Raw genomic sequence first — 14,511 nt, 5'->3', positions numbered from 1 at the left:
AAGTAGCGTGAGACTTTCCGGATAATTCTGAGGGAAAGGAAGCAGGAGGAAACTACTGAGCTTATCTGGGGACGTAACGAGAGGTCCTGGCTGACCTTGATGCCAAGGGTTCTGACAGAAACGGAGGGAGACGGGGGGGAACCAAGGATGGGGGGCCAAAAAACAGAGGACCAAGGGTTGGAGGGACCACCGATAAGAACCAACTCCGTTTTATCGGGGTTCAATTTAAGATGATTGAGGTTCATCCAATCATAAATGAAAGTAAGAGTGGAATGAACCCTGGAAACTGAATCCGAAGAGGGAAAAAGTTTGAAGATGAGCTGGACGTCATCGGTGTAATTAAACGCCGTGACCTCCATATCCTGTAAAGCAACAATCAGGGGATATATGTAAAGATTAAACAAAAGAGGGGAAAGGGACGAACCTTGGGGTACCCCGCAGGTGACAGGGCGGGTAGGTGCAGAAAAGTCCTCTAACCTAACAGCCTGAGTTCGGCCTGTTAAAAAGGAGGTGAGCCAGGACAAGGCTGTCCCCCGTAGGCCGGCACCCCTGACACGGTCGAGTAAGATGGAGTGATAGACCGTGTCAAAGGCCGCAGAGAGATCAAGTGAGACTAAGGCCTGGGGGGAGTTGGTGTCAGCACCATGCCTGACCTCATCAACCACAGAGAGGACCACCGTTTCCGTTGAGTGTACCGGACGGAAGCCAGCCTGGTGGTCAGCCAGGAGGTGGTGAGCTTCAATATAGGTAGAAAGCGAGGAGGTGATGTGGCTTTCTAGGATCTTGCTCAGAAGTGGTAGGAGGGAAATAGGGCAAAAGTTGGAAGAAATAGTAGGGTCGGCACCGGGTTTCTTTATGATGGGAATGACCGTAGCGGATTTAAAAGCATCAGGTACAGTTCCTGAGGTGATAGAAGTGTTAAGCAGAGTGATAGGAGGGGCTGGGCAGCAAGAGAAGAGCTCCCTCAAGACATGTGCTGGGCAAAAGTCGGCGGGAGAGCCCGTCTTAACTTTGCCCAGGAGGGCGCAGAACGCTTCTTCTGTAATCAGCGGAAATTGGTCAAAAGAGGAAGGGGGCGGAGGGAGTGGGGGACAAACAAACAGAGGGGGTGCTGAAGGAATATTTTGTTTTAGTATCGCGATTTTCTCAATGAAATAATCATTGAGAGTGTTACAGAGGGATTGGGAAGGGATGGGTCTGGACACCACTCTATTGGAATCAGCCAGCTCATGTACTATAGAAAAAAATCTCTTTGGATTTGTTTTGATTTGCTGCCCGATTGATTTTCTGAGAGAAGTACCCTATGTTGAGCAGTGGCAGCACCAGTCCTTCAGGAACTGCAGTGAGGCCAGACAGCAAGATGTCATTCTAGCTGATAACTTCTTCACTCAGTTTGCTTCCGGAACTGAACTGCATCACTGGGAGATCCCTCAACTCTGGTTGGCTTTGCTCCCACTGGTGAGTGGCTGCTTCTGTGTGTCCCCCATGCCAGACACATGATGGGATTCTACTCTAACAGTCTTGCTTCCTGCAGGATCTAGCACCATTTTCCTTCTCTAAGCAGGAAGGCATACTTCTAGGCAATAGGCAAGTCCTTAGCTCAGGAAATGCTCCCTCACCTCTGAGTGACTGGCTGTCATGTAAACAAAAGCCTCGGCCATACAGCAGCTTATAGTACGCGGTTGAGCTTGTGCATTATTGGTCAAGAAAAACTTGGCCAATAATGCACAAGCTCAAACTTGGAGCAAAGTTTTGGCGTTTTGAGTCCAACTTTTATACTCATTTTTAAAGAAAAAGATGAGAATCCACTATCTAAAGTCCTGGAACCAGTTGGGGGAAGTATCTTTTCTAGGGTAATTTTCTGGCTGTAGTGCAAATACAGCCTTTGTGCAAGGTGGTGAATCGCGCACGAGGTATTGATGATGCTGGCTCCAAAACAAGGGTGAAATGAAGTGCGAAGACTCTGCACATGCAATCAGGGGCAGACAAAAGGGTATACCCTGCCTAGAAACGTCCCCACCTTTAACAACAGAATCTGTAGATTTGACACGTTACCCTACCATCCACCAAAAGGCACTGTTCAGGAAAAAATCTGCAAATCTGTGCTAAAAGAGTCCATATATAATGGTTTAAAGTAGCCCGGTTTCCATCCTCTCTAACTTTACTGCCTGGGTCTGCACACTCCAGCCACAGAAATGTAAGAAATACACATCCACTGTCTAGGGATGGTCTATCTATCTTTTACTTTTGTGCCATGCTAAACCAAGGACCTTCCTAAACATACTTGCATTACACACAGTAAAAGTTTCACTGCAATGTATTTGCCACACAGTCAACATAGGGGTCCGAGTGCTACAATGAAGCAGATGATTTACCCTTCAGGTGGTAGTAGGCCACACTCTTTTTCAGAGAGAAAAATAGGTATATGAAGGACTTCCAATTCACAAAAATCAGCAAGCTACCACCACAACTTCAAGCTAACATCTCGGGACATGGATAGCAGTGCAATGTTAAAAGAAGAAGGTATGCTTGGTACTCCCTTTCATGTCAAAGAACCAATTCTGGACCATAGCTTTGCTACGGACAAGGCTAAGCTGAAGTGCACATGCTATACTAGCATGTTAGCTGGAGCATGAGGGAGAAGTCACAACACCAGTTGTATATGCAATTGTGCCATTCAGGGCAAGAGTGCATGCCTGCATACCATGCAGGGGGCATTCAGCCCAAATACTTCTTTTCAGGCACCCGTGGCAACCTGCATGGATCAGGAAAGTTTTGTTTATAGTTATCGGTCCCAAGAACAGTTTGTTCAGTAAGCTGTCTTGCACCCAGTCTCAGGATAATTCACTTTCACAAAGGAGTGCCCCACTTACCCATCATGCAGGCCATTGCAGCTAAGTAAGTTTTAATGTTCAAGTCGGGCACCACCAAAACTACCTCTGCCACTGGAAGTTTAAGCTTACTTAGTGAAGCTCTCTTAAGATTAAGTCTCACAACAGAACATCCAACTCGTCAAAGTGCAGTCAATAACATGTATCAGTAGATTAGCAAAACTGCCCAATAAGCACAGGAGCATTATCATATAAGCCAGTACTATCTAGCCCATGTCCGCAAAGGGTAGTGTTTTATAGAATCCCACACATCCAGATTTCCAGTTATCGCTTCAGTATCCAAATGGCACATGGACAGTCCTAGATAGTATCTCTAACAATAAATATTGATAGGTGGAAAGACAAAGTCTTGGATTTGTATCAATGACACAAGTTTATGAACAAGATAAAGATGGAGAACAGCTACTTGGAGAAGGGGATGGTATGTCCCTATTTGGGAGTTCAAGTGCACAACATTCTAAGGGCCTAAATACAAGTTATCAGGTAAAATGGGAATATAGTACCAAACCAGATGTTTGGTATTATGGGCTGGCACTTCCGCCACCAGCTACTACAAACATTAGGACCGGAATGGGTATTCACACGTGGAACCCAATATCATAATTGGGACATGGCGGTTTACTACCACGTTTTTTTTTTTAAGGAATTCCAGGAAATTTCAGGCTCCCAAATGAAACTTGCTCTAAAGCAGGTGGAGTTTATGACTAGAAAGTCAAGCATTAATACTGAGTGCATCAAGACCACCCATAATATTACAACAGGTAACATTTGTAATTCGGACAACTTATGCAGAAATACCACTTTGCACAAGTATAGAAGGGGTATTTGGCCCAGTTGCTAGGGATCCATATTAAGGGGTCAATTAGTATGGCGGACGGACAAAGTCCGTCCGCCATCCTGTCGGGTGACGGGACCGTCCGCCACAGGGGCATTATGAAATGGGTACTATGGAAAAGTTTTCCAATGTTTTCTTTGATAAATTAGGAAAACTTGTACATTTTTCTCATAAGATTATTCTCAATAAAAATGCGGTAGCAGTGGTTCATAAGGTAAGGAATGTACCTTATTTAATCAGAGATCCCCTTCAAGAGGAACATTTTGAGACTACATAGGCTTCAGAGTGGCTCGCCCCCTTTGTAGTCGCGACCAAGGATGATGGTAACAAGATTCGCCAATGTGTTGACCTGCGCGATCTGAATAGAAATATTTGGGTTGACAGGCAGCTGCTACCTAATATTTCTGAAATGTTAACCGCTATGGGTGGAGGAGTGGTTTTCAGTGTTATGGATATGTCTGCAGCATATCACCAAATCGATCTTGACGAAGAATCCAGACATCTTACCTCGTTTGTAACACCGCTGGTGCTTTTCGCTACTGTAGGATGCCGTTTGGTTTGGCGTCTGCCTCAGTGGTGTTTCAAAGAATTATGCAACAGATTTTTGGCGATATGAACAATGTTCTATGCTTTCAAGATAATGTGCTAATTGTAGGAAAAAACTGTGATCATCATGATAAGGTATTGATTGAGGTCTTGAAACGTATGGAAAGTCACGGATTGACTATAAAAAGAGAAAAGTGTCAGTTGAAGAGAAATTATGTGACCTATTTAGGGCACGAGATATCAGAGTAAGGTATAAGACCAAAATAAAGTATTGTTTCAGCTTTTAATGATGCTCCTACTCCTCTCAACAAAGGTCAGTTGAAATCTTTCCTGGGATTAGCAGAGTACTGTTCTAAATTCATAAATGTTTTCTCAGAAATAGTGGAACCATTAAGATTGTTAATGAAGAATGGAGTTGCATTTGAGTGGAATGAGATGTGTGAGAAAGCGTTCAAGTGTGTGAAGAGTGATATTCTCCTAGCACCTACTCTTGGACATTTCAATGTCAATGCTAGGACTTTCATCACTACCGATGCCAGTGCTGTAGGAATTGGGGCAGTTTTGTCTCAAGTGCATGATGGAATGGAAAGAATGATTAGATTTGCTTCTAGAAGACTTCAGGGAGCAGAAGTCTCATATTCTGTGATTGAGAGGGAAGCTCTAGCGTGCTGTTGGGGTATTAAGAAATTCCGATATTTTGTTTGGGGTTTGCCTTTTAGGGTTCGCACCGATCGCAAATCTCAAGTACATTTATTTAAAGGAGGAAGATAATTAGAAGACAACGTGACTCCCAGAATTTCTAGGTGGATATTATCTGTGCTTTAGTAAAATGTTGAAATGGAGCACATGAAAGGTTTGAAAAATGTGGTAGCGGATTATTCATCTAAAATGCCGGTGGACGTCGTTAAGGAAGAGCTGGATAAAGGAGTGGATGTGATTAGATGCAATTAGGAACAAGCCTTTGATAAAGAAGAGTGGGATGATCGTGTGTCGAATGATGAGTTATTGCTACAGGTCATGAGTTGTGCATCAGGAGGCTGGAGTAAGCATTATTGAGAAGATGTTCGTTCCAGGAGTTATCACGTTGAAGCTGAATTGAGCGTAAGTGAAGGAAAGTTATGGAGAAGGAATAAATTGGTACCACTGGTAAAGTTAAGGAGTAAGATAATGAACGTAGCTCATGAAGGACACTTAGGCAGGAATATGACTGAGAGACGAATCCGGCAATCGTTCTGGTGGCCAGTGATGGACAAGGACATTGAAGAGCTTGTCAAGGAGTGTTATGCGTGTGCCAGGAGTGACAAAACAAAAATTGTCAGACAACCTCCTCTTGATTGTATGGATTTTCCCAAGCGTCCATGGGAGAAGCTAGCGATTGATTTTCTTGGTCCTATTTCCAAGTTGGGATCTTGTGGCAAATTTCTAATGGTTCTTGTGGATCACTATTCTAAATGGTTTGTCGTTGAATCTACTGACTGCATTGAAACAAAAAAAGTAATTGGAAAGAGTATTCATGAATGAAGGAATACCAAAAACATTAGTGTCAGATAATGGAGTTCAGTTGGTCTCTAGAAGAATGAAAGACTTTTTATGCACAATGGAATTGATCATGAGATGGTTGCTTTGTTCAGGCCTCAGGCAAATGGATTGGTCGAAAGAATTAACCGCCTATTGATGGACAATATTCAACTTTCAATAGCGAATGGATTATCATGGTCTGAGGAACTTAAAAAATTGGTGTGGTCATATAGAGTAACACCACATTCAATAACTGGCGTTTCTCTGTTCGTTTCTCCTAAGGGGCGTGAGCCAGTTATGAAAGAAGTTCCTGAATGGCTAAAAATCAAAGAATGTGTGTGGGTGGAACGCGCCGCAGTGGAAAACAGTGTGGTGAACCAACAAAGGGCTGCTACAAATCATTACAACATAGAAAAGGAGTTAAAGATTCTGATATAAAAAAAGCTGATTGGGTTGTGGTAAGAATAGGAGGAATAGTTAACAAGGGAGAGAGTAAATTTACCCAACCTATAACAAGTGAAAACAGTAAAAAGAAATGTTCTTATTTTAGTGGATGGATCTGCTTGAAGTAGTGGTACTGTTTCTAAATGTCATGCCCCTTAAGTCATTTAATGATTAATGTATTTTTCGCATGTTATTGAGTGGAATTGTTTTTATTATTATGTTTTTCTTGTTTTAGTACTTTATTTTTCCATGTAAGGAAGGAGATATGTGGGGATTTACTCATGGTAGAATGTAAGGCTTGTTGCTAGGTTGATGGAATTTTGTTCTTTGAAGTAAGCAGATGAGACCCTGGAGCTGGAGGAGTAAGCTGGAGGTCTTGTTACCTGTGTCCTACCAATAAAGATTTCCAACTTATTTCTGTTTTGGAGACATCTTTTCAGTAGGGTTCATTGCTCGTCCAAGCAGCACATTTAGAAGATTTTTTTTAGCAGATTCTCAGTCAACTGGGCTCAAAACCACAGTGGCGTTTCCTTGAGCGCACATCTGCTGAGAACTGGGACAGAGGACAATCCTACATCTCACTGGATACATTTAAGGCCCCGATGCCTGGCTTTGAGAAACATTCTTCTTAGTAAAGGACAAACCCAAACACCACCAAGCCATTCCAACCTTGCAAACAGTAAAACGTTGCTGATTGTTTTCATGATGACCTCCGCATATGATTTAAACACATTTAGAGTTGTATTATGAGCCCCACTAAGGGCTAGGAACAGCTCGCTCTGTGTGATGTACAGATTGTTACTGTCCCAATTGCCAGTAGTAAGACATTATTTAACCCCTTGCCTGCGGGGCTAATTTCCCCAATTCATAGGCCATTGGTGTTTTCACATTAAGTGGGTGTTAGATTTGGGGGTCTCTAGTTGGCACAGGTAGGTACTTGTGACAAATAGGGACCCTTGCCTCTAGTCAGGGTAAGGGGGTACACTCCTTAAATAACCCCTGTTCACCCCCTTGGTAGCTTGGCACTAGCAGACAGACTTATCTCAGAGGCAGTGTGTAATTTTGTGACCACATACAGTAATCAAGTGACAACACTGCAGATGGACATCACACAGGTTTTATATCAAAAATAAGTATTCTTGATATAGAATTAACACAAGACCACAAACGACAAACAAATCCACAATACTGTACTTAAAATGGTAGGTTTAGCTTAATTCTCTTTAGATCTTAAAATGTGACACTTTGAGTCAATGTACCTTTAGATGCGACACGCAGGGCAACAAAAGTGTTGCAGCGATGGGAATGCGGCAACGTTCCGGTGCAAAGAAATAAAGAAGTGAAGATCTTCCAGATGTGGCACGTTTCTCCGATGTTGCGAGAAGTCTCAGCTCGATGCGTCAGCTGCAGCGGCGACACCTTTGTATCGAGATGCGACAACAGCGGCTTTGGTGGCGACACTCTTCTCCCTCGATGCGAGACGCTTCCGCTCGATACGACAGTTGCAGCGGCGACACCCTTGTTCAGGGATGCAACGACAGCATCATGCTTCTCCATGGATGCAAGGCACTTTACTCAATGTGGTGCAATGCGTCAGCTACAGAGGCGACATCCTTGTTCAGAGATGCGACGGCAGCGGCTGCGACACCTTCTTCGGTGCGAGACGCTTCTCTTGGTGGGATGTGTCAGCTACAGCGGCAACCATAGAACTCTTGGGGAGCTGGGGGTTGAAGTCTATTGTCCCGGAGATCTCAGCAGGAGGCAAGCTCTTCTCTCAAGCCATTGGAGATCCTTTACAAGTTGAATAAAGTGAACACAAAGTCCTTTCTCCTTTCTTTGGCAGTCAGGCAACCACTGCAGGCCAATCCCCCAAGCAGCACTTCAGCTTAGGGATAGTCTCTCCTCAGTTTCTTCAGGTTCCTCTCCTCAGCCAATGTTTCTTTTTGTTGTCCAAAGTGATCAAAATTCTTGGTATCAGGGTCCCACTACTTATACCCCAAAATCCTTCGTTCTCTGAAGGCAGAGGTACCTTTGCCCAGTCCAAACCAGTTCTGGAGCACTCTGTTGCATGACTCCTTTCCTTTCACAGTGCAGGGCAGAAACATCAGACGCCCCTACAGGAGGTGGAGTCAGCATTGTGGAGGGAAAGCACAGCCTTGGAGCACTTTCTTGACATGATCCCTTCTCTTCTTTCACTGTGCAGGGCATAGACATCAGCCGAACTCCAGGGGGTGGAACCAGCATTGTGAAGGGAAGGCACAGCCCTATTCAGGTCCCAGGTGCAACTCCTTCCTCCCATCTAGATGCAGATCTCTATATTCACCACTGGGCTGACTCATTCTGTCTCCTGGAATCCCCAGCCCTGTCACTCAAAACTTCAGACAAGGAATACACAACCTAGCAGAGGCAGGCTTGGATAGTTAGACAAGAAAATACCTACTTTCTAAAAGTGGTATTTTCAAACCCAGAATGTTAAAATCAACTTCACTAAAATATGCATTTTATCATTCTGAGTCCAGGCATACTGAACTCTAATTTCTACTGTGTTCCCCGAGTCAGTTTGGATTATAGGATGTAATAATCTAACTGCCCATTCTGGCCTATGGAGGAGAACAGGTAGCCTTGCAATAGTGAAAAACGAAAATGGCTGTAATTCACTATTAGGACATGCCACACACACCAGGGCATGTCCTACCTTATAATTACAATGCACACTGCCCTTGGGCCTACCATAGCGGTGTCTATTATGAAGCAAAGGGTAGGTTTAGGGACTGGCAAGTGGGTGCACTTGCCCAGTCAGCATGGCAGTACCAGACTGCACATAGGCTCTGCAATGGCAGACCTTAGACACACTTTTACAGGCTGCTTCTGTGGGTGGCACAACCAGTGCTGCAAGCCCACCAGCAGCATTTGGTTTACAAGCCCTGGGCACTCCCGGTGCACTGTACTAGGGTCTGACAAGTAAACCAAATCAGCCAATCATGGAATCACTAATCCATACATCAATTTACAATATGGAGCACTCGCACTGTGGCACTGGACAGCAGTGGCACAGTGCCCAAAGCATCTAACACCAGCAAAATCACATGAGGCAAGAGCAAAAATTGAAGGGAGACCCACGCCAATGGTGCCAGGTCTAACAGTGGGTATATAAAGGAATCCACAAAGTCAGTGAGTTATATGGCCAAGAAGTCCCTTACATGACAAGCAGCGTAGATTTTTGGGGAAATTATTGCTATGTTTTGAGATTAACGTTACCAGGAGACTCCGTGCATAAGGGGCATTATTTTAATAACCGGTTGCATTACAGGTTTTGTACAACTGGTTCACGCTAACAAAAGCAATTGGCAATCACACACTTGAAACAGAACAGATTTAAACAGATAACTAAGCACTTAAACCTTGTGTCCTTGGTGCACTGTACTATATTTGTGATACAACATTAAACCTATAGGTTGCTCTGATAAAAGGACTAAACACTATCAAGCTTGCACAGAGGAACAACTGTTATGTCACATTAATTGTTATATAGAGAAAAACCTATCAAATACCTTTTTTCAAAATATTGGTAGATTCAGCACTCAGCCTTCCAAGTTCCATATAAAGCAGGCCTGGACGTAGTTCGCGGAGTTTTGCTACGTGGAAATATGTGAAGTGACAAAAAAAACTCTGCGAAGTTCTACGAGTGGCATAGTGCAGTGCGAACTACCATTCGCGCTGGTCTTCCTACTGCTCGGGTAGAAAGTCTACACGAGCGGCAGCTCGCGCTCCTGAACTCACTGTTCGCAAGCGGGGAAAAAAACTGCTGCACTACGTAGAGCAGAGTTTCCTGCACTCTACAAGTTGCGCAGAGTGCAGAAAACCCCGCAAACTCCGTTAACGTAGCAGAGTTCACAGCCCAGGCCTAATATAAAGAGTATTACTCGAGTAGAGTAGCAGTACCAAAAGTTATCAGCACCTAGCTGTGATTCTTGATTTGAGAAGTACATCACCACAAAGTCCTGAGTCCAACACAATTACCAGAACTCTCTGTAAGAAATGTAATTTAGAACAACAGTTGTTCATCTGATTGGTTTCACTTCCTGGATCATAGAAACCTAGGTTTCGTGTTCAGAAACAGAAAGCAATGAATAAGGGATCATGTCCTTCACAGATGCGCCCAGTGATCCTGTTGTGGTCAGCATGAATCCTGGCCACTTAAAAATGTTACAGGCACGCGCACCATCTACAGTGAAAGACATCCCTTCTACTGAGGAACAATATATTTTTCGTTTATGATACTAATACAGTGAAGTGTGGGTAAGACTGCTACAAAACCGGTCTAGTTTGGGAGAATACAGCAGGACCTGTGGCATAAGAGTATTGTGTCAGGGTATTTGAGCAGTGCTTCTGAATGAAGCTGTGACTACACAAACGAGGAAGTACTTTGGCATATGATGGCTACGGCCAGGGCTTAAGGTGTGGCGGGTCTTTCCTGGTCGAATACAGACTTTGGAAAATGTCCCTATATTCATGACCTTAACTTTGCAAACAAATACACACATGGATTTCTCTACCATGACTTTGAAAATCCTTAATACGTGTGAGGTGCATAAACCCGGTTTATATTCCATGTTTTGACTCATCTTGCTACTCCCAAGAGTATTTGCGTTATCCAGATGTTGTACGTTTGTGGGGGGTTTTCCATGCAAGACATGAATGACTCTTGTATAGTGCATATTAAATCTAGCTGCCTCCAGGCATGTTCACAGTGTGGGTGTGTGGTTATGATGGTTAACAGATTGAGAGCACCTGTAGGTGGTTCGTAGAGGTATTCAGGCTCCATGCACATACAATCCTTGGCCTCTATGAAGGCCCCACAAAGCAATGGTCATATCCACCAAGTGCTAATCGGAATTCTATGGGGAAGAGTGTGAAGGAGAAAAACATTATTCGAAATGTTGGCAGGAAAAGAGAATTCAGGCTTGAAAAAGTGAGTGGGTGGGCTGTGTGTGTGGGTGCATGGTGAAGGGGAGGCGATGCAAGTAAGTACACACAGAAAGACTGCTTAGACAGTAGTGAACAGGAAAGAGTTGACGTGAGAAATACAGATGGAGATTTTAGAAAGATGTGGAGATTAAAAGGGCACAAGTGTATACAGGAGTGAGAGACTACAGAGTAAAGCAGAGGGATAGGAATAACAGGAGTGACTGAGACCATCACCCATCCACAGATTTGTAATCTTTAATTGACAATACTATATATCCAGAATGTAAACATTTTCAGTTCCAAATATTTACAACAAAATTATTATTGCTACCCATTTAGCGATACTGCAAGCCAACACTGCCAAACACAATATTTTAGGCTTCCTTCGGGCATGCATCTGCTGTATGACTGTACACGACAGAAAACTCACTCAGAACATCAAAATACCTATACTGGTCAGGTAGCACGCAGTGTCAAGCACTTAAGGCATTCCCTTAATTACACGGGCCACGGCTCTTGTAAATGACTCCTACATACACTTTGACCTGACCCTTATGGAGATCCCGACATCTCTTTGATCCCACTCAAGGCACTGGCTACTGCACTGACCTATGACTGACCATGGCGTCACCTCCGGTTTATAGTGTACGTTTCACATTGAACATATGCTTAGTAACTAAAATTGTATTTTTTTTCTTCTTTACCATATTTTGGTCAACGTATCCCTATATATTCTTTATTTCTTTAATATCACTGAGATGTCACGCCTTGTGATGTCATCAGGGTTAAAGTGTATGTCATTAGCTCTACTTTTTGGCATAGGGGTAAGCTGCCACTGGCTGTCGTTTCGCCATTGAACGACCATCAACCTCACAACTGCTTAACAGTTCTCTGGTAGGCTTGGAAATTATGAACATTGCCCACCACCCTTTTCCAAAAGTCATCTAAAATTCTCTATTCACGTGTATTCCGACTGCCGTCCTGTCAGCATTTTACCAACGTTTATAATAATGTTTAACAACTCTCTGAAGGCCTGACAGTTCCACTCTGGTGTAAGTGACTTCCAAGCTCTTTCTTTGCAAATTTTCAAGCTGTTCATATATTTCACTTGGAAAATTAAGACACGGCATATTTTTCAGCATCCCGTGAGCCTCTCCCGGTTCACATTTTCCACCTGTGGGATGTGTGTGTACATGCTCTCATATCTCTAGAAACGAAACCAACGTGCATTTTTTTCTGCAAACCTACTCTGCTTCATCCTTATTGCTCCTTTTCCTTTCTGGAGTTGACATATTTTGGGAGATTTTGAAAGCGACTGCCAGTGTTATATAACTGCAGGCATATTAATTATTAAAATTCAGCGATCGTCGAGTCTATTCGGATTATGGTGTTCTAGTCATGAAATCTAGCGATGTGGTGAATTCAAGACTGTGAACACCCTCTGGCAACTTGAAGCTGCGCACATCAAACAGGGCGCCCAGCCGCTTTCAATTTTAATACACATAATATTGGGCGTGGGGCTTCCTCTCTGGCGGGAGGTAATGAGACACGTTTGTTCGTTCGCCTGGCAAAGGCGGACGTAGAACAGGAGAGATCACAGCGAAGCCATCAGCTGTTTTGTAAACACACTCTGGTGGTGTTTATTCTGGAGGTCAGCTGATGAACCTCGTTATGTTGTCTTTGTAGTTAGCTGCCTGTCTGCTCGGAGAGCCAATTAGATAAGGGGGTTTGCTTCTTTACACTCATTCTGCAGTGGGGTGGGAACAGTATATTTGGTTACAGAAAGGTGAAGGCAGAAAAGAGTTTACCAACACCCCAAGTAAAAAACAAAAAAAAAGGCATACTATCTATATTGGTGAGGTCTCCCTGTGGTGGTTTAGACTGCACTGTTTAGTTAAACTCTGCTAACACTGAAGCACAGGGCAGACCCACACCTCAACCACCGTTCCCGGGTCACAGGTCAGCTGTGTAGTTCTCCAGGGGTGCCCTCTTCCACTGCTCCCCATCTCTCTCAGGCAGGGCGCCTCTCGTTTGAGGAGCCGCCGCTCTGCTCCGCACAACAACCCTCGAGAAAGAGCAACTCCCGCCTGCAGCACCTGAGGCGAGAATAACAACAGGTGGGAGAGCCGGCCCCGACCATCCGCTCACAGCGCTCCGCTCGCACTGCGAGGCGCCCGCATCCGTCCCCCCCGGCGGGGAGGTACTGCAGCGGTGCCCGGGATGTCTGGACCGGGAGCCTCCCTCGCCTCAGGCGCGCCCTAGCCCAGTCCGCTGCGAGCGGGAGAGCAGCGGCTGACTGGGGGCGCGGGGAGGGTACAAGGAAGGAAAGTTGCTCCCGCAGAGTCAGGTGCCTTACCTGTGGGTGCACGTGGGGTCCCGACACTGCTACCGACCCCGGGCGGTGTCAGCTTCCAGGCCGTCCACCGGCCGTGGCTCTTCTCCAAGTGAAGGGGGGAGCGGTCGACGGACAAAAGCGGTCACGCAGCGCACATTACGAGCGGGACCTGGAAGAGGCTTCAGCTGGCGCCGCGCTGCTGCTCCTAGGCTTCACTTTCTGCCTGCAGCCCGGGAATTAAAGGAGCGAGGTTGGGTTCCGACAGACCTGACTGCTGAGGCATGCGGAGGGAGCCTCCTGCTGGACGTCGGAACTCATTGCAGAGAGTCCAGCCTCACCTGATCTGCAAGAGACCTACCTCCGCTCCCCCATGTGACTGTCATTGTCTTACGGATGGGGAAGCGGCGCGTGCACATAGGTGGTCAAGCAAGCACACTCGGAGGGAGATCCCAGCCGGGGTCTGCCGCCCTAGGCTATCAGGTTCAAAGCACGAGCCGATCAATGTTTGACAAGTAGCTTGCCCACCACACAGCATGTAACACATGATAGAGGCTCTTTCAAATGAGAAAAGTGTTTGTATTTCCCTTGAGCACCTTTGATGATATCACGGCATTTACACCTGTTGTAATTTCTAGTTTTAACATGAACTGATGTTTCTGCAATGGGTGAACTAACGAAATGTGACTTTGCTCAGGGGTCCATCAATGGACAATATTATATTATTTTTACATGTTGAGAAATATTATAGTCTAAAAAATCATGCACAAATAAGTTTTTTATAATGCACAACTCCTGAACTGAATTTTCTACAATGTCGAGACTCGTTGAAGAAATTGTTGATTTGCCCAAAATCACACACGTTGATGAAGTGGCATTATACTGTTAGCTACTGGATGGGTATCATATGCTCTCTCACTTTTACCACCAAATGATGAATAATTTTTGTGCAATCATTTCAAGACACCCATTAGTGC

General features: G+C 44.7%; 1 protein-coding gene across 6 annotated transcripts in view; it reads right to left on the bottom strand.

Annotated features, from left to right (window-relative positions):
- Positions 1–13,882, bottom strand: part of EPS8 (EGFR pathway substrate 8, signaling adaptor) — a 1,020,454-nt gene extending 1,006,572 nt beyond the window's left edge. For 2 of the 6 annotated variants that reach the window (XM_086920872.1, XM_086920932.1), the window contains exon 1: positions 13,559–13,882. The gene's annotated coding sequence lies outside the window, so the exon portion shown is untranslated. The remainder of the gene's footprint in view (positions 1–13,558) is intronic. The other 4 variants (XM_086920898.1, XM_086920942.1, XM_086920906.1 and 1 more) reach the window with 2 other exon arrangements.
- Between the last annotated feature and the right edge of the window lie 629 nt (positions 13,883–14,511).

This window comes from Lissotriton vulgaris, chromosome 1_1 (assembly GCF_964263255.1).
Source record: "Lissotriton vulgaris chromosome 1_1, aLisVul1.2, whole genome shotgun sequence".
Lineage (NCBI taxonomy): Eukaryota > Metazoa > Chordata > Amphibia > Caudata > Salamandridae > Lissotriton > Lissotriton vulgaris.
This window is presented reverse-complemented; position numbering and strand designations above follow the sequence as displayed.